The 20164-nt window shown below is 31.0% G+C and overlaps 1 protein-coding gene across 4 annotated transcripts in view; it reads right to left on the bottom strand.

Annotated features, from left to right (window-relative positions):
* Positions 1–20164, bottom strand: part of LOC135123375 (cGMP-dependent protein kinase, isozyme 2 forms cD4/T1/T3A/T3B-like) — a 368990-nt gene that overhangs the window by 118391 nt on the left and 230435 nt on the right. The window contains exon 1 of one of the 4 annotated variants that reach the window (XM_064047977.1): positions 11752–11848. The exons of the other annotated variants lie outside the window; for them this stretch is intronic. The gene's annotated coding sequence lies outside the window, so the exon portion shown is untranslated. Of the gene's footprint in view, positions 1–11751; positions 11849–20164 lie in introns of those variants that run through there. 4 annotated transcript variants of the gene reach the window in all.

Genomic DNA, 20164 nt, shown 5'->3' with positions numbered 1-20164 from the left:
AATAAAGAGATAAATTTTGATACTCGATTTAGCATATTTACGATAACTTTACTTTGAAGATTTCAGGAGTCCCTTTTCTAGTTTGTTAATTAAATTATAAAATGTGGTACAGTTACCACATAGTTTATTTTCTTCTATACAGAGTGTTTTGTTTGCGAGACATACCATACACTTAGTTTTTTTTTTTAATAGAACACAGATTTAATATATCCTTATTAACCACTCCCCAGATTGTATATACTGAGTGGTTGTAAAAAAGGTATACAATTTTCTGATATTTCACTTTGTTTAAGAAGAACACACTGTATTTTATTACTGCATCTCACTTATTTTTTTTGTTCTCGTTCTTTGAACATGTCGGTGTGTTCCTTAAAAAAGTAAAAAATCTAAATATTTAACAAAAAAAAGCTGCAGTAATAAATTACAGGGTGTTCTATTTGAAAAAACTAAAATCCAATAATTAAAAAATAAAAAATTCTAAAATGGTAAAATTGAAAAAGTGAAACATTTTTGAAATTGTAATTACTTTTAGATACGTAAAAATTTCACAAAAAATAAAGAAAAATTATAGAACGTAAAACTGAAGAAACAAAAAAAAATGAAAAATTAAAAATTTGTAGAAATAAAAATTTAAAGAATTTAAAAATTGAAAAATTTAAAATTGAAAACTCGAGGAATTTTAAATCGAAAAGTTGGAAAATTTAAAAATTGAAACAATAAAAATGAAAAATTGCAAAAGCGCAAATCGACAAACTGAGGAAACGAAAAACTGAAAAATCGAAAATTTGTAAAAATAAAGCACATAAAAAACCGAAACGAAAAATTCCAAATCGAAAAACCGAAAAACTCAAAAATTGTAAAATTTCACATTGATTAAAGGAAAAATTATAATATCAGAACACTGAAAAACCGAAAAATTGGAAAAGTAAAGAAAATAAAAAACCGAAACCAAAAATTGCAAATAGAAAAATTGAAGAAAAAAAAATTTAAAGGATCTAAAATTTGAAAAATTAAATATTGGAAATATTTGCAATAACTTTACAACGTTTGAAGATTTCAGGACTCCGTTTTCTAGTTTGTTAATTAAATTATAAAATGTGGTACAGTTACCATTTTTTTTTCCGAAATATGTATACAGGGTGAGTTACGTTGTGTTCGATATCACAGTAATTATTATTAGAGATAGAAAAAGTCACAGATTTAAGTTATACGACTCTTTGAGTAGCACACAATAAAATTATTTTCTTCTATACAGAGTGTTTTGTTTGCGAGACATACCATACACTTAGTTTTTTTTTCAATAGAACACATATTTAATATATACTTATTAACCACTCCCCAGATTGTATATACGGAGTGGTTGTAAAAAAGGTATACCTTTTTTTGATATTTCACATTGTTTAAGAAGAACACGCTGTAGTTAATTACTGCATCTTACTTGAGGTTTCAGTAGATCTCAACTAGGGAAGATTCATAACATGGTGTGGTACATATCAACCAGGGGGCGCTGTTGACATTCCAAGGTTTATGGAAAAATCATAACGTCATAAAATCGTATAATTGAAAAGTTGAAAAATCGAAAAATTTTAAAAACTAAAAAATTTAAAAATAGGATAACTGAAACATCAAAAGAAAACCGAAAAATTGGGAAACTGCAAAATCCAAAACTTAAAAAATGGAAAAATTGAAGAATCGAAAAATTGGAAAATTGAAGAATTGAAAAATTCCAAAAATTGAAATATTGAAAAATTGAGCAATCGGAAACTTGAAAAATAAAAAAACCGAAAACTTAAAACATCGAACTTGAAACATTGAGAAATCGAAATAACATAAAATCGAAAAATTAAAAATCGAAAAATTGAAAAATTTGGAAATTCAACGACCGAAAATTTGAAACATTGAAATCTCGATTAGGTAATCCAGAAATCGAAAGAAATTTAAAAACCGAAAAATCGGGAAATAAAAAAATCCCAAAACTGAAATGTCAAAAATTTGGGAAATAGAAAAATTGAAAAATCGAAAAATTAAAAAATGAAACATTTTCATTTTGAAGAAGTCGATAAACTGAAAAATCGAAAAATTTAAGAACAGAAAAATTTTAAAAACGAAATTTTTTTTATTAAATCTCACATCAACCACAAAAAAAATGAAAAATTGGGAAATCGCAATATCCAAAATAAGTTTCAAACATCGAAAAGCCGAAAAATCGAAAAACCGAGGAAAATTTAAAAATCCCAGAAATTGAAATGTTGAAAAATTAAGCAGTCGTAACCTTAACAAAACAAAAAACCAAAAAATTAAGAAACTGTAAAATCTAAAACCGAAAAGTAGAAAAATCGCAAGATCGAGAAATTAAAAAATCGTATAAACGAAAAGTTAAAAAATTAAATAAAAACGAAAATTTGAGAAATCGCAAAATCCAAAATTTAAATAAATTGAAGATCTAAGAATTAAGTAACCAAAAGATTTAAATTTCGAAAAACTGAAAAATTCCAAAAATTAAAATGTTGAAAAATGGAAAACCGATGAATTGAAACATGGAAACAGTGTAAAGTCGAAAAATTAAAAAACGAAAAATTAAAAAATTAGGAAATTAAACAATCGATTCAGAAATAGAAAAATTTAAAACCCGAAAAATTGCAAAATAGAATTCAAAAATTTTGAAAATCGAAAAATAGAAAAACCATAAAATCTAAAACCGAGAAGTCAAAAAACCGAAAAATGGAGAAATCAAAAAAATGAAAAATCTTAGCTTCAAAAGATTCTGATTCTGATTGAGAATTTTTGTTCTTTTTCTTTGAATATGTCGGTGTGTTCCTTAAAAAAGTAAAAAATCTAAATAGCTATCAACTTTAACCATAGAAAATATTTAACAAAAAAAAATTATAAGCTGCAGTAATAAATTACAGGGTGTTCTATTTGAAAAAAACTAAAATATCGATATTTGAAAATTGTTTTCTAAAAACACTGTATATTAAAAAACTCAATTTTGTTTGTCTCTCCATAAAATATTATGACCCAGATTTTGAAAATAACCCTATTGCGCTTTTTTGTGAACCCTCACTAAAAAAATTAAAAAAAATTGAATAATTTGGCAACGTCGCATCGAAATTTCAAAAATAAATTAATTGAATTAAAATCCGAAGAAGTCAATCGGAATATATAAAAATATATAGGGTCTTATATTTGGAAAAAACAAGTTGTGCATTATACTTTAAAACAGGAACACTCTGTATAGTTGAAAATAATTTTGGTATATGGTCTATACAACTTGAGACTTACACTTTTTTCTGTTTCTAATAATTAATGAGATATCGAGGAGCGCCCACTTAGTGGCTCATCTTGTATATCTCGAGTAAAAAGTTAGGGTGGATTAATAAACAACAAGTTTATAGAAGATAGATGCATATTATTTAATGACATTTGTATCGAGTAAAATCTAAAATCATACATTATGATGGACGCTTTACCATCTACAGGATGTTTTTAAAACATGTCTAAAATTTTAAACGATCAACCTAGTAGTTTTGGAGATTTTCCGCCTAATACAATCGCCGAGAGACAACAGACAGGCAGTAACGGGAAACTGAACTTTTTCATACTCTAGGTCTAGGAGAACTAAAAATCAAGAAGGTTGTTGCCAGAAATCTCAACTAGATAGAAAAATATGCAAAAATGAACCAGGAATATAAAACAACAAGAAAATTTTTCTTGTCATAAAAGTCTAAAGATCAAAGATCATTAAAAAATCCCATGATTGTTGATATAATTTAGATTTTGTTTGCGAAAATTTGGATATCGAAGATAAACAATCAAGGTGGTTTCATAAACCACAAGTACAGTTTTATGAAATTTAAATAGCATTTATCTTGCAGAATTTTGACGTCATCAAAATGTTGGTGGGGATGATCAAACAAATTTGGGTGAACGTTTTACATTTCATTATTTGCAGAAATGACAACCAAAAATTGAAGGCCAAAAATAAAAAAAGTATATAAAAGAGGAAGGAAATTTTAACTTCTTCGCAAAAAAACCTGAAAACGAAATTCAGAAAAAATGGCGAAAAAACGGCAAAACAAAGAAGAAAATAAGAGAAATTTAAAGAAAATTAAACCTTGTAGAGAAATGTAAAACGGGAAAAAGAAGAAAATGATAAAAATAAAATAAAAAAAAATTAAAATGACACAAAACTGACGAAGGGGTGTTATTTCCACCCTATGTACATATGGATTATTATTTATCATTACGATTAAATCGTCTAGTAGCCCAAGAAATTTATTTTTAAAATAATAATGTTGGCATTGGAGCTATTTGACAGTTATTTCACCGTAACTGCCAAACTGAACAAGAAATGCGTTAGTGTTGCCAACATCATTATTTTAAAAATAATTTCAACGCCTGTTCTAGTACTTTTTTTTTCGATCAAATGGCATCACTAATTACAACGTAACTAGGTTTCTAATTGGAATAACATTACTGATTTCTTTAAAATGTCGAAGTAATCGGTTCTGTAGTTTCCAACAGCGTCTCTCATAAATCAAAAATCAGCATTTTCGTATTTAACAAATTGCGAAACGCCAAGAAAACACAGTTTTTATTTTAAGTTCTAAGTTTTACAACGTTAAAGTGATTAAAAAACATCAACAAATGTATGAATTTCAAGACTCGCAACAATTTCAAACTAAAATACTAACGCGCAACAACATCATGGCTTTGTTATGATCGGAATGTGTGACTTTACAGCGGCCACCAAACAATAAAACTAAAAAGTGTGATTTTATAGCCATTCCGGTAATTTTTTCACTACTAGTCCCAACTCCTTTCTGGTAACAACTTCTCGGTCCAAACTACCACACATACATTGTACATCGTGCCACCAGTTTCCATAATTCTGTCCAACCAACACGCACAACACAATTTTTCTTGTAAATTCCCCCGTCAACATGAATGAAATTTATTCTTACAACAACTTAACACAACCACACATTATTAAAATTCACCTCACAGACCCCTGTTACAGAACACCGTTGATGCCACAGCATGAATTATTAATTTAAGCGAACACGGTCCTATTTTACATGCGACATCGAAGCTGTTCCAATCACGCCACAATCCAAACCCATTATCACAGTTTAGATCACGAACGTCGAACCCATCCATGTATCTCCTACGAATTATCTAATAGTTTCGCAAGATCGAAATTTTCATTACTAATTCCGCAAAAATACGGCCATTGGCCGTCCCATTAGCCACCGCTTTCCCATAAAATCTCCATGATAATGGCAACAAGGAAAATCTAATCTTCCATTCAACCGCAAACTAGTTCACTTCTCCTTATCGGAGCGCCCATAAACCGTTTGATTAAATTGAGTGCTAATAAGCGCTGTGACATTCTAATTGGCCGACTGCAAAATTCGAAAATGGTGGCCAACACCCAGCTGTTACCCAACGCGGGCATTTTTTTTGTTATTGTTTGGGTTTAATTATCACCTTCGAACCACTAATTTATGTACGCATTATCAAGTCAATACGAGTCTTTTTAAATTTATTTACCCAACCCATTAATGTATGCTAATACACACCTGCGCTTACCGGCAATAAGAGACCGAAAAATTTGTAAGACACGATGTTCAGAATTATAGGCGAAGGAGAGAACATGGACGGCCGATTCGAGGAGGTTATTGGTTCCCAAAATCCGAAACTATAAGTTTGAAGGTTGTGTATTTTTTCTTAAAAAAAATACTAAGATTGCGGTTTTACAGATTTTGTATTTATGGAAAAATAGTTTTACTTCTTTTAAAGTGAAAATTCGGAGAATTCATGGAATTATATTAATTTTCATAGTTTTATATTTATCCACTTTTAGTCCCACAAATGCTCTCGTTTTTAAAATCTACAAAATTTTGAGGATTTCGAAAAAAATCGACAGGTATTTTCTAAAAGCTGAAAATTTTGAAAACTCCAAATATGTGTAAGATCATAAATTCAACAATAATGGCTCCTTTTTTAAATTATTAAAATGTCTTTAAATTTAAAAACTTCTGAAGACTCAAAAAATATTCCCAAGCTTTTTTTTCTGACTTTTAGTTTTGAAAAACTGAATTTCAAGTGTATGTAAACGTAAATCGTTTTTCATTATTTTGAAGACAATCTTTTTTAAAATTCCTACTATTCTACAAACATTCTTAAGTTCATACAAAAACTGTTGACCAAAACAAGAATTTCAGTGTTAAAAATTTTGGGGTTTTCTCTCATTTTCAATTTTTGATTTACAGAAATTTTGACAATAAATACATACCATTAATTTTCTCAAATTTTCTCATAAACTGTTACAATTTTTCGAAATTATCTACAGATTTTCTAAGCACGTTCCTCAATATTTCATTATAATAATTATTAGAAATAAAAAGAAACATAGACCAAAGTTGTACGATTGGTTGAGGATATACTTTAAAATCGATTTATTTTTAATTATACAGAGCGTTCTGTTCTTTGGGCGTAACATACAACAATTTTTTTAAAGAAACACCCTATATATTTTTACATATTTTGAATCACCTCTTCTAACACTTTATAACCACGGTTTATTTTTTAAATTTTAATGCGACGTTGCCACGTTATTCAAATTTTCTTCATTTTTGTTTAGCAATACAACGGTTCCCAAAAAAAATCGCACTAGCGTTATTTTTAATATTTGGGAAAAATATTTTATAGAGGGATAAATAAGGGTACGTGCTTGATTGTGGTATAAATAAAATTAAATCATCATATACAAAGTGTTTACAAAAAAATTAATTATTGCAATTTTTAAATATCCATATTTCAGTTTTTTCAAAAAGAACACCTGTAGTTTATTAGGCACATCGTCATATTGGAAGAATGATAACAAAAAATAAAGTAAGACAAAATACAGGGTGTTCTATTCGAAAAACTGAAATATCGATGTTTAAAAATTGTAAAGTTTTAGATTTTTTTTACAAACACTCTGTATATTAAAATTTAATTTAATTGATACCACAAGAAAGCGCGTACGTTTATTTATCCCTCTACAAAATATTGTAGCACAGATTTTACAAATAATTCCATTGATATTGTTTTTGTTATGTTCTTCTGTTGTGTAGTAGTGGAAAAAAGATGTGAAAAAGTAAAAAAAAAGGCGCCAATCGTATTTTTTTTTGTTATACTATTTGCTATAAAATTTATTTATTATTTCACGTTACCTCACGTGACTTGACCTAATGTGACCTGACCTGTCCCGCTTTTTCTATTGTCTCAAATAAACAAATTTTAAACATTTCTGTGAATTTACAAGAAAATGTCTTCAACTAATTTTGAAAATAGTTGAAAAATGGTCCCAAAATGTTAAAAGTGCCAAAATCAGTTTTATCTTATCAAATAGTAGCCCCGCCCACCCACCCTCTATTTTCTTGGAAGGTATGTGATTTGCCAAAATTAGTCTTATCTTAACAAGTACTATACGGAATTATTTTAATTTTCAATTTTACGATTGGTCTTTTTTCGATATTTCAATTATTTTGCAATTTTCCAATTATTCCATTTTTCGATTTTTAAGACCGAGTTTTATTTCATAATTATTCTAATTTTCAATTTTAAAGGTTTGCATTTTTTGATTTTCAGCAATTTTTAAATTTTTGGCTTTTTCAGTTTTCCGTTTTTCAATTTTTTAAATTTTAATATATTTCTATTTTTCAATTATCCCATTCTTGGATTTTATTTTCAACTTTTTACAGTTTTTGGATATTTTCAAATTGGTTTTTTCAGTTTTTCGAATTTTACTGAAAACGAGTTCTATAATATAGGGCGTGTATAAACTTAAAAAACTAAGTTGTGTGTTATGTCTCAAAAACTAAACACTCTGTATAGTTGAAAATAATTTTAGCGTTGTTACTCAGACAACCGTACTACAATTTCAGTTCTTGACCTTTTTTTTTGTTTTTAATAATTAATCAGATAAGTAGACCAACAGGTGCTTACTGACTCACCCTGTATATTAATATAAAAATGTGATGCGCTGTTGCCCTAATGCCTTATAAACACTACACTATCCAAAAATTTGTCTTCAAATTGCAAAGTAATCATCTTGCAAGAATACAATATACAGGGTGAGTCACTACGGGCGCACTCTTCGATATCTCATTCATTATTAGAAATAAAAAGAAAGACTCAGACTAAAGTTGAGTAGCATACACTAAAATTACTATCAACCATACAGGGTGTTCTATTTAAGAGGCTTAACACACAACTTTGTTTTTTTTAGAACAAAGGTATATAAAAAATAAATCGTAAAATGGTTATTTTTAAAATCTGAAACACTATTTTACAAGAACATAAACAAGCTGTGAATAGTGGTATAAATGTAACATAGAGTTATAATGTACTGAGTGTTCGTAAAAAACCCTTACATATTATATATTTTTTAAATAACATACTTTTATTAAATTAATGCACAGTAATTATATGATGGGGGTTCTGGGTCACATTTTGGTGGAAAAATTCGCTTCCACAAAGAATTGGAATAACTTGGCAACGTCGCATCAGCATTTCAAAAATAAATTATGGTTATAGAGTCTATGATGGATCTAATGGGAATATGTAAAAATATATAGGGTGTTCTATTCAAAAACACCAAGTTGTGTACTATGCTTCAAAAATTAAACACTCTGTACAGTTGAAAATAATTTTAGTGTATGGTCCTCTAAAACCCGTGCAAGTTTAGTTAGTGACTTCTTTTCAGTTTATAAAAATTAATGAGACGTAGAGGATTGCGCGTTTAGTGACTCACCCTGTATAATAACAAAAATAGGAAGCGTTGTCGCCGTAATGTGTTGTAGTCATTGGAGATATCTAAAAAAATTGTCTATAAACTCCAAATTTATCATCTTGCAAGAATAGAATATACAGGGTGAGTCACTCATTATTAAAAAAGAAAAAAAATCGATAAAAATTGTAAAATTATTTTCAACTATAGAGAGTGTTACATATGTATGTATTTTTACATATTTTAATTAGCCTCATTTAAGTTTTATATTCATAAGTTATTTTTGAGACTCCAATGCGACGTTGCCAATTATTCCAATTTTCAAAAAATTAAAAAAAAATGGATTAATCTGTAGTTATAAAGCCTAGGAAAAATGAGAATATGTGAAAATATATAGGGTGTTTTATTTAAAAAGCTAAGTTGTGCGTTGTAAAAACAGAACACTCTGTATTACAAAAAATAATTTTAGAATATAATTCTCAAACAAGCGTACAACATTAATATTTTTCAAGATTTTATGTCATCATGGGAAATTTTTGTATTTGTTTCAATTATTTTAACTATGTATTAAGTAATTTTTGAAAAAAAAAAGTAAAGTGAGTAAGACAAATATGCATTACATATTATTATTATTTTTATTATCATCTCTAAAGAAATTGTTAACTGTGAACATGTACGCTAAGCCTGAAAATTTTCAAAATTCGAGAAATAATTTTCAAAATTTTTAGAACCACTAACATTTAACTGAAGTTCTTGATATTATAAACATTCATATAATATAAAACGAAATTTTGAAACATTTAATTTCGTTTTTACTTCCGGCGAACAGCGACTTCCATGTTTTCTAAATATTTCATGACTTCAACAGTACGAAAATCAGGTCTCCCGTTCCGTCTGTTTGTCCGTCATCTGTCTGTGCCGAATTTTATTAGAGCTCCGAAACTACTAGGTCGATTGTTGTCAAATTTAAAATGTATGTTAGGAATATCGCGTAGTTGGTAAAACTCAGACCAAAATTTGTGTAATTTTTCCCCACCAATACTCCTGTATTTGTGATTTATGAATCCACCTTGACAAACGGTTAGCGTTTCTTGCTCGTAACGCGAAGGTCGACTGTGTTTGGTTTTATTTATATTTTTTAACTTGTTTTCAATTTTATTTATTTACACGAAAACCCTGACGAAGAACAGAATATAACATTTTCAGAAGTCGAAAAAGAAAGTAAGGAGATTTATAATTGATTTTTTTTTTGTAATTTACTTTGTTTTTGGTTTTTATACAGTTTTCACGTTCGGGAAACGATCGTTTCCATCTTCAGATTTTATTATTTTGTGGCGAAACCGGAATAATTTGTAAAGTAGTGAGCATTTTGCAATTATCACTTTATTATTAAATGACCAAAATTTGAAAAAAATCAAAAATACGAAAAAATAAATTACCACAAAAAAGACATCAAAACTCAAGGAAAACTGCCACGAATAACAGAAAATAAATATTAATAATCAGGGAAGAGGGAAGTTCTGTCTAAATAACCTTGGGCCAATTTCTTTTGTTTACAGGTTCTTTCGTTTTTGGAATTTTTTTGACATTTGATTTCCCAAAATTTTAGAAATGACAAAATATTTTCCATCTCATCAACTACTAAGAAAATTCGAACACAAAAATGTGGCCATTCAAAAATTCGAATTTTGTCAAAACAGAAAAATAATTTTCAAATTTACATTCCAAAAATTCTGCTAATTGCTTATCAATACAATAAAAACCAAGTTCAATGAAACGTTGAGTACTGCACAAGCCAGAACTTTATAAAAGGAAAGAAGTTAATATTGTATAATCCCGAAATCCATATTAGTAGCATACAATAAAAAAAACGTCGGGTAAGCCATGAAATTTATTTTTAAAATAATCGTGTTGGCACTGCGGATATTTGACAATAATTTGATTTATTTGGCAGTAAATATCACGAACAAGGAACCCGTTGCTAATAGCAATATTTTTTTTAACATTTTAAACTTGATTTTTGTCACAGGATTCCACTAATAATAACTCAAAAAACTACTGTATGTGCCACGTACCACCCAGTATATTTCGCTTTTCAAAATTTTCCAGTTCCGAAAATTCCCAACGCGTTACAATGGAAATTACACTTCTATGTTCTCAACGTTATTTTTAACAATTTCATCAGTTTAGGATTCACTTAAATTAGCTCCGACTGTGGTAATCTTCAGGTTTAGATAACCATGATTTATGTGGGTGTGTCCATGACTTGTCCTTGGTTTGAACAACCACACGATAACAAATAAAATGTTTTTCTTTCAGTTTCCACAGAACTACGATTTGGATTTTATGTTACGACTCTCCATAATGATATTTTAGTACTTTGGCGAGATCACAGTCGTCAGGTAGCTACAGAAATATGAACACAAGTCTGGTCAAAATGGATTTGTTTACCTAGAGCTACAATGGTAGTCAATAGTGGCATAAAACCCAGATAAACATGTAAATTCAGACCAAGTACTAAGACAGTAACTGTCATTTCAATTGTAATTAAGAGTGATTAAAGCCGCCGCCACTGTCCAAATGGGCAAATTACCACAGGTGCATATTTTTAGTCATTGCCTCATCGCCCCATCATAATCATCATAACTCGTGCCAGGTGCAGTGAAAGCTGCATAAATCGCCCAAACTCCCCAATTAATAATAAAAAAAAAATGGCACTGGAACCCATCGCCATCATACCACGCACTGCAGATGAACACGTGTTCCGTTAAATTACATTGTTGACTATTAAACTAATTACCAACGACACGCCGCAGCTCACTCAAAAACCTCACAAAACCGCCAAAAAAACCAAAAACCTCTTCCATCGCCCCACGACATACAGCAAACCCAATGCCAAAATTTTCCAAAAAAACCACTTCCGAAAATCGAACCGCGTTACGCAACACACCAGGGGCGGAACGGGGTCGTACCGGCACAAGGTCGAAATTTCCGTAGCACACTTCTTCGTCTCGCGCTTTTTCGCACTGGTCGCTTTGATGATGGATTCTAAACCGGACGACGGCAAACATGAAACTAAACTCCGTTCCATGCTTCGGAGCGAATTCGCGCGGAGGAGCGCGGAGGTGGATTTTTACCATCGCGTTGGGTTTTCGCGGTTTTGGAAAAGTGTCAAAGTTGTGATTGAGGCGCGTTGGACGGGCTGGGATGAGAAAGGGCTATTTTTGGGCTAACGATGGTGCGGGGGCTGGCGATGGGGCGCAGGGTCGTCACTCTGGGCGAGCGTGGCTGGAAGATGATAATTGCCTTAATAGGAAAGTTTTTTGTGGGAAAAGATTAAAGTTGTTGGGTTAATGACATGGTAAAATATTTGTATAAAATATAAATTTTCATGATATGCAAATACGGGGGAATTCTGGACTGTGTTGCCGCAGTCTGTCAGGTAAACCGCAAAGCTTTATTTATTTAAGGTTAATTTAATGTTGTTTGGTTCTGGTAATGAGCCAAAGTGGTTGTTTCCTTTCCGTTCCTCTAAGTTTCCGAAGCGCTATTTTTGGTGTAAAGGTCCGGTATTTTAAACGCGTTTTTGGCTTTGGGGCAAAAATACAGGTTATATACAGGGTCGCTTAAATATCTTGAAAACCAATTGTTCAAATCAAGTGAAACTAGGGGTAGGGGTACAAGAAATAGTGCTATAATTATTAGTCAAAAAAAATTTTTTTTTGCTTCATTTGTTTTCGAGATGCCAGGCCAACTTATTTTTTTTTAAACAGCATTACCATATAATTAATGCATTTTTGAATTTGCCAAAATCGGTCTTATTTTAGCAGGTACATGCCCCGCCCACCCACCCTATCTTTTCTTAGCACGTATGTCATTTGCCAAATTCAGTTCTATATTAACAAGTATTAGCCCCGCCCACCCGCCCTCTCTTTTCTGAGAGGGTATCTCATCCGCCAAAATCAGTTTTATCTTAGCAAGTTTTACAAAAAATTATCAAAATTTGGAAACATTATCAACTTACTTATATGTACAAGACACAAATTTTGAACATCTTCTCTATTTTTGTTATAATTTATAAATGTCTTATTTAATGTTTTTTTTTGGTTTATTTATTAATGAAAAATAGCAGCTTGTTTTATTACTATTAATATTAATTAATTAACGATTAATGACTACTAGTTGTTATGGAGAATCACATTAAAGAGATTAATGAACTGTGAAGTTTGTCACCTCCGTCATTAATTAATGTTTTTGAAAATATGAAAAAAACAGTTCGACTTTATTTAGAACATGATGATATTTTAACAATTTTTGTAAATTTAGATATTTTTCCAAATTAAACTTTATTTCCTACTTTTAGGGAACCAATAACACTCAACAGCAAAATAATATATATATTTTTTTAATCTAAAGTCAAAGTCAAAATTTCGCAAATTAGTTGTCATGATTTTAAGTTTGTTTTTTCAGATGTGGAAAATGTACAAGAAAAAAATCTGAATACTACCAGTCAAAAAAGGCTGCAGCTTTGACAGAAGACTGAAACAACTTTTTTTTGGAATTTTTGGTGCTTGTATCTTTAATAATAATAATAAAATAATTATTCTCATAACAACCGCTCACCCAAAATTATGTTATTAAATTAATCCTCTTCTCTGTTTTGACGAGACAAAATCAAAAATTTCATTTTCTTTTAACGCAGATGATTGTTATCAGAACGTGCTAATAGCAGGGTTCAGAGCTACGATTTTTGGCGCACTTTGAATTATTAAAAATGTATAAAAATATAACAAAATAAACATTAAACTCCGCAAACTAAGAACATATTATAAATTACTGTAAATATTAATTTTAATCAAGTTTTCTATTTTACAAATTCATTTTTAAGACTTTGTTGTTTGTTTGTGCTACAGCGGCACAACTTTTTATTAATAGTCACTTAATCTTTATATTGTGGAATTTTTAAATTATTTTCAAAAGCACTAATGTCGATTTTATTTGAATTTATTTTTGTTTCCATTTCCTTCATTTCAAGCTTGAATTTTTGTTGTTCTGCCTCATCTCTCTTCGTATAAATAATTTTTGAAGACCGAAAACTTCATGATTTATTCAAGAAAAGTACGAAAAAGCAGGAGATTTTCAAAGTTTAGTAATAATAATAAATATGACAAAAAAGTAAAGTTTAGCTACGCCATGTCTAAATAGCTAAAAAATCTAAAAAAGCCAACGACTCTGAACTCTGCAAAAGTCGAATTCTTTGGAAGTTCTGTGGAAAAAGCTTTTGACCATGTTTTTATCTAAACAAAACCATTTCGTTTTTTTTATGGTCTCTAAAAAATATAATTTCACTAGGTGGTCCAACTGAATGAGAAGAATAATATGAAATATATTTAAAGCAGATAACCAATAAGAAAACATGTGTTCTCAATTGCTCGGTATGCTTAACTTCGGCTGTTTATGTTTATACTTCGAAAGAATTCGACTGTTGGCACGTTTAAATTAGCAGCATCAGCAAGGGTATTTGTTCTAAAAGAAAATGAAATTTTGATAGATTTTGTCTCCTCAAAGCAGGACTAGAGGACTAATAATTAAGCGCACTCGGTTTTTCCCCCAAAAAACTGGGTAAACACTCAAAAATATATTAAAAATTTTAGGGGACGAAGGCTAAACGGACAAATTTTGATTAACGACTTATCATGCTTCCAATAACCTTAAAATGTTTCAAGATTTCACACGATTCAAATTTTTCAAAAATTTGGATGCCTAGGGTAAAAACTCAACACGGATTCATAAATCACGCATCCTGGAGTCATCGTCCGAGGAGCCAATATGTTATTAAAAATGGAGGCGATTTCCTTAATTGAAAGAAATTTAGAGGTTGGAATCTTCAGCAGTGCTGAACAATATTTCGCACAAAAAATCAAAATTGCGAAAATCTACAGGAACTAGTGATTTTGTTGTAATTAAACATTCTCAATGTTAGATTTTTGATAAATGGTAAAACTGTTATTTACATTAATTGCTTAACGGATTTGGCTGTTAAATTTCAGTCTACTAAAGAGTTTGTTTTTACAAAATAACATTTAACAAAATTTAATATTACTTTATCTAAAAAAGATGTTTTAACGGTGGTATTTGATGGTTATTTGACATTTATTTGTGTGACAATCGATGTCCTAAATTTAAGCATGTCAAAGATGTCCAGAAACAACTTACTTAATACTCATAAAATGACGATTATCTTGAAGTATAGTCGTGGAAATACTCCTAGTCAAAAACACTTGGAATGTGATTTTTTTTTTAATAACTTTTCGTAGGTGATTTCTTATATGTTACGAATATGTTGCTATAGTTAAATATAAATTTCAAATTCGTAATTATTGAAAGGTACAGGTACTAAAACAGGAAAGTCAATAAGAAATTTTTTTGTAAACTGAATTTTTAAGTTCAGAGACTAATTATCTAGTAACGTAGGTCCTCTCTTTTCAATTATATCTACTAAAAAAATGGTAAATTTTAACTTTCCTTGACACCTCAAGTCTACTGTGATAAGTTCGGTTATCCATCACAATAAGAGAAGTTTCCCGGAAACTTGGTATCAACTGTTCTTTGACCCATTTTTCAAAATTATTCTGGTTCATGATATCATGATAGTTTCCAGATTTGCTATTACCTTTAAACATTAAAGAGGCTCCTCCTATCAACAATGTCATTAATAAATACTACGAAAAATATTGGTCCTAAGTTGGATTCTTGCGGTATACCCGAATGACCAAAACATGTTTTGGCCATGAAATTACAAGAAGAGATTTTGAAAAGCCAACTTTTTCAACATGATAAAATGTCAATCACGTGGTTTTTACCGTCAATAGTTCCTAAAGTGTATTGACTAACGCAAGCTAAATTAGAAATGATCGATATTTTTTTTTTAATCGGTGTTAAAATGGTGTAATGAGATGTTTGATATTGGAATAAATTCTTCTCATTATACTTATGGTCTGTAATTGTCAATAAGAGCTGGGTCTCCTTTTTTAAAACTGGTCTTACAGTTGCTTTTTTCCAAAGGTTTGGAAACGACGACTTAAGAATAAGGTAAATAAACAAAAAGAGGTCATTCTGACTTATCCACTAAACAATAAAAATTTGCAAAAACACGATCCAAGATACGGTTAAATTTGTCAAACACTGTTATATTTTACCTTTTCTCGACGTTTCATGACCCCTAGAATACGAGAACATAGGTCTCTCGTTTCCGTCTAAATTGTCTAATTGTCCAAACAATGGTATGATGTCATCTCCAACTTTTACAATACTAATAAATATATTTAAATTTTATAAAATATTATATGCTCCTCAAGTTGTAGATTATGAATCCGTGTTGGGTTTTGCCATACATTTTTTGCAAAAAAATCAAAATTCTATCTAAAATATGCAAATTATGATATTTGTGATTTACCCTTCCATTCATATTTTTTAGACTTGCTTCTGAAGGGTAACTCAAAAAAATTATTAAATAAATCAATTTATTTTATTGATTAAATCAGAAACTTCTTCATTTTCATTTTCCAGAAAATTTGGGAATAAAAGATATTTATATATTTTCACTTTCTTGTTGGGAAATGCAAAAATGAACAAAATATAAGCCCGCCCACCCACCCCTTCGCAAACGTGAAGATTTTTTTTATTCATCGTGAGTCGGAATGGCGGAGTTTATTTGCAAAATTCTCGTTTCACCACAAGACATTACCATGTGAAATGTGTTTCTAAAAGGGAAAAATTTTGTAAAGAAATACGAATTTTGCAATTAGGCTCCGCCTCTCGGCTTGACAACGAATGAAAACTTGGCTTTCTTGTACTTAAAACTTATAGTTTCTTTAAGAACACGATTACTTACGAGCATGTTTGACGTAGCAATTTTTTGTAGAAAAATATGGATTTTGCAATTAAGCTCCACCTCCCCGCTCACAATGAATGAAAAAAATCATCACAATTGAGACAGGGTGGGTGGGCGGAGCCTATATTTCGTTTCTTTTTAACATACGTAGCCTTCTTTTCACAACAAGAAACTTAATACCTATCCAAAATAGTACATTTTTGTAGGGAAATATGGATTTTGTAATTCCGCTTCACCCCTCAGTCTAACAACGAATGAAAAATTTGTGGTAATTGAGATCGGAACCTTTTTTTTAATATAGTTTGCTTTAAACAACACGATGGTTAGAGATATTTTCACTCTCTTGTCGCGAAAAGAAAACTACGTATATTAAGAAAAAATGGACAAAATATAAGCATATACTTTTTTTTACTGATCGTTTTGCGTACAGAATATTAGTAAAAGTTTCCATATCTACTGAAAGTAACTTCCAAGCCTGGTTTATGGTGTTTTAGAAATGATTAGAGGGTCGAATTTGGTCATGAAAATGTGCCGCCTCTCACTTTTGAACTTTACTAAATACCCAAGGAGGCCCGACAAATACCACACGCAATTTGCTGCCTACATGCTTCATACCTTAGTAAAAAACAAAAAAAAATAATTCATTACAATAGAAAGAAACAAATTTATTGTGGTTAAACATTACAAACAGTAAATGTTGAAAATGTTAACCATTTTATTTCTCTCATTTCAAAAATTTCAACATCCATTGTTCAATTTCATGTTGCAACAGGAACTCAACAGGACTGCTGAGGAAATCGTGTCAAAGATGTTTGCGGAGTCTACTCAAGTCATCTCAAACCATCAACAACTTTCTCAGATACTGAAAGTCTTCCAGGAGATCTTTCTTTGTTGTTCTTGCTTACAAGCGGTTACAGAATACAAACACTCTTCGTTTACGATAACAAGACATAACAATGAAAGTGTCTTGTTCAACAGAATAAACAAACCATTTTTACAGTCTTCGCTTGAAAACGACTGTTTTGAGCTTGGATCAACGAGAATTACAGTAATTCACACTTGAAAAGCGTTTAAACGTTGACTTTAAGTGACAGGTTACAAATTACATTAATGACAAGTGAGAACTGTAATAATGATGAATAATTTCAGCGAAACCCTGGATTACTTCTAGTTGAACTGTGAAAAGATTTTGTTTTCCGGGTACAAAATAAAAGCTTTAAAATTATTCTCACAATTGTCTTCGTGTTAAAATTTTATTTTTTATCTCGTTATATCTCAAAAACCTGGCCTTTAAAAAAAATCATATTTCGCATATTTTTCAATAAAAAATGTTCAAATTCTAGGTTTATTCAGCAAATACCAAGACATTCCGGTAAAATCTTTACCTGGAAAAACCTGTAATTAAGACGTCCTAAACCGAATGGGAGACATTCCGTTTATTGCTATATTTAATAGGCGTAATCCGGCTTAAAATTATTATCTAATTCTTATTCAACTCTTCTAGCAATTACTTAAGTAATAAGTAATTAAGTAGCTTACGAAAAAATTACGTGGACAAAGTGCTTCAAAAAAACAAAGCAGGCTAAGACAATGTAATTTATGTTCATGTTGATGAAACAACCGATGCATGTGGACGTTATGTCGCAAATTTGTTGTCTGGAACTTTGACCAGTGAAAACAGATTACAAGAAACTGATTTAACACCAGATATGTCAACATTTAAATATGCTCCAATTACATCCTCTAATGTTGTAATGATTCCAAGCGATCGTAGATAAAGTTTCATGCTGTCCAATTTAGAAAAATACTTAGTATTCTGTCGTTTTAACTAAATGTCTCTCTTAATATTCCTAAATAGAACAAACTACAGTCGTTACTTTTAAACAATTTATATGACTTATTTTCGGCCCTACGGACCGCACACTTCCAAGCTTCGCCCCTGGCCAGGACCGTCTGTAAATAACTTCACACATTTCTTTATCATTGACATCACATTATACCTCGTAAACAAGAGTACTTGCTCCGGGTCCGCGTAAGCAAATTCCTGCAGGCGATAAAAATTTATCTGATCAAAACCGGATGATGTTATTACGAAGTATTACACAGTTCGCACATAATGCATAATTTTAATACGTTATGGTAGAGATGTTTATAAATAGTTTACGGTGTACACTTGCAACGAGTTAATTTTCCATGCAGGTGTAAGTGCACAATTCGAAAAACGTTGTTGCTACTCGCCCGTAGCTAAAATCAGCTCGCCAATTAATTACGCCGTAATTGTTTATTTACAGATTTTATTGACCGGTCTGTGTGTACCGTGGTCTATAATCACAGAGAAAACAAAATATTTTGACAGTGTTGCACGTTTATTAATTATGTCAACAAGCGCAAATTGCTACAACCAACTAACTGGTTTCGATTTTGCTCAAATTGATTAATTGCCGCTTCTGCTCGTATCTCGTCGCGGAATGTGAACATTTTTGCAGAATTTCAAAAAACGGCCCAAAAAATTCGCGAGGATTTGTAGTGGACCGTGTTTGGAGAATACGAATTTGTACGAACAAGGACGGACGAGAGGTTCGAGCCGACAGCTTGAAAAAAGTGGCTCATGTTTCCTGTTGATTAATTAACACAAATTCCATCCAGTTAGAAAACATGTTGTGATAATGGAGCTTCGCCGACAAAGGGAGATAGAAAGGGTAGGTAGCTATCGTGTCTGCGTGTGTTGGAAGCCTAGAAAAAATGTGTGTAGGTACTGACGAACAGGTTTTTGTGTTGTGTTGATAAGACATTGTTGAGTGTGAAGGATGGGTACATGTGGTAAAGAAAGCTCACTTTGGCCCTTCTTACTATTAAACGTTATGCTTCTTGTAAAGTTCACGTAGCAAATTAAATATAAATTGCTGAAGAACAAATTTTTGAACGCATCGAAAAAGAGCCCGACATCAGCACGGCTATTTCTGAAATTTAAAAAACTGATCTCCAGCTAGCCAATTTCACACCTGCTGGCCAATCACACTATAGGTCACACTCACCACATCACTCTCTCGATACACTTCATTATCCCCGTTATTAATCATAGCGATCGTGCGACCTTCTCTCAATGAACAACCATCGAGAAAATAAAATCGCACGCTGCACAACCTTGCGCGGATTATCCAATTAAAATGAGATATTGCTCGTTCGGATTAAATATTTTGATCGGCTCAAGAACATTCATATTCCATTATACGGGGCGTAAAACGTACGATCTTTCAGACGTTAATAATAAAAGGCACACCAAAAATGAATGCTAATTGCCATCTTCTGACGAGATGAGTGCACGAAACCAAACTGGATTTGTAATGTGGCCGGTCTCGGTCGCGATAATAAACGCGATAATACTTTATATGTAAATGTCATTGCCGGACTAATAAGGCTGGGCATTCGAGAGATAAGAGAGGTGATGGGATGAGGGCTGGGGTCGAGGCGGAAACCGAGACAGCGAGAAA

This window comes from Zophobas morio, unplaced genomic scaffold, assembly GCF_036711695.1.
Source record: "Zophobas morio isolate AGI-343-1 ecotype UQ-CSIRO unplaced genomic scaffold, CSIRO_AGI_Zmor_V1 ptg000006l, whole genome shotgun sequence".
Classification (NCBI taxonomy): Eukaryota; Metazoa; Arthropoda; class Insecta; order Coleoptera; family Tenebrionidae; genus Zophobas; species Zophobas morio.
This window is presented reverse-complemented; position numbering and strand designations above follow the sequence as displayed.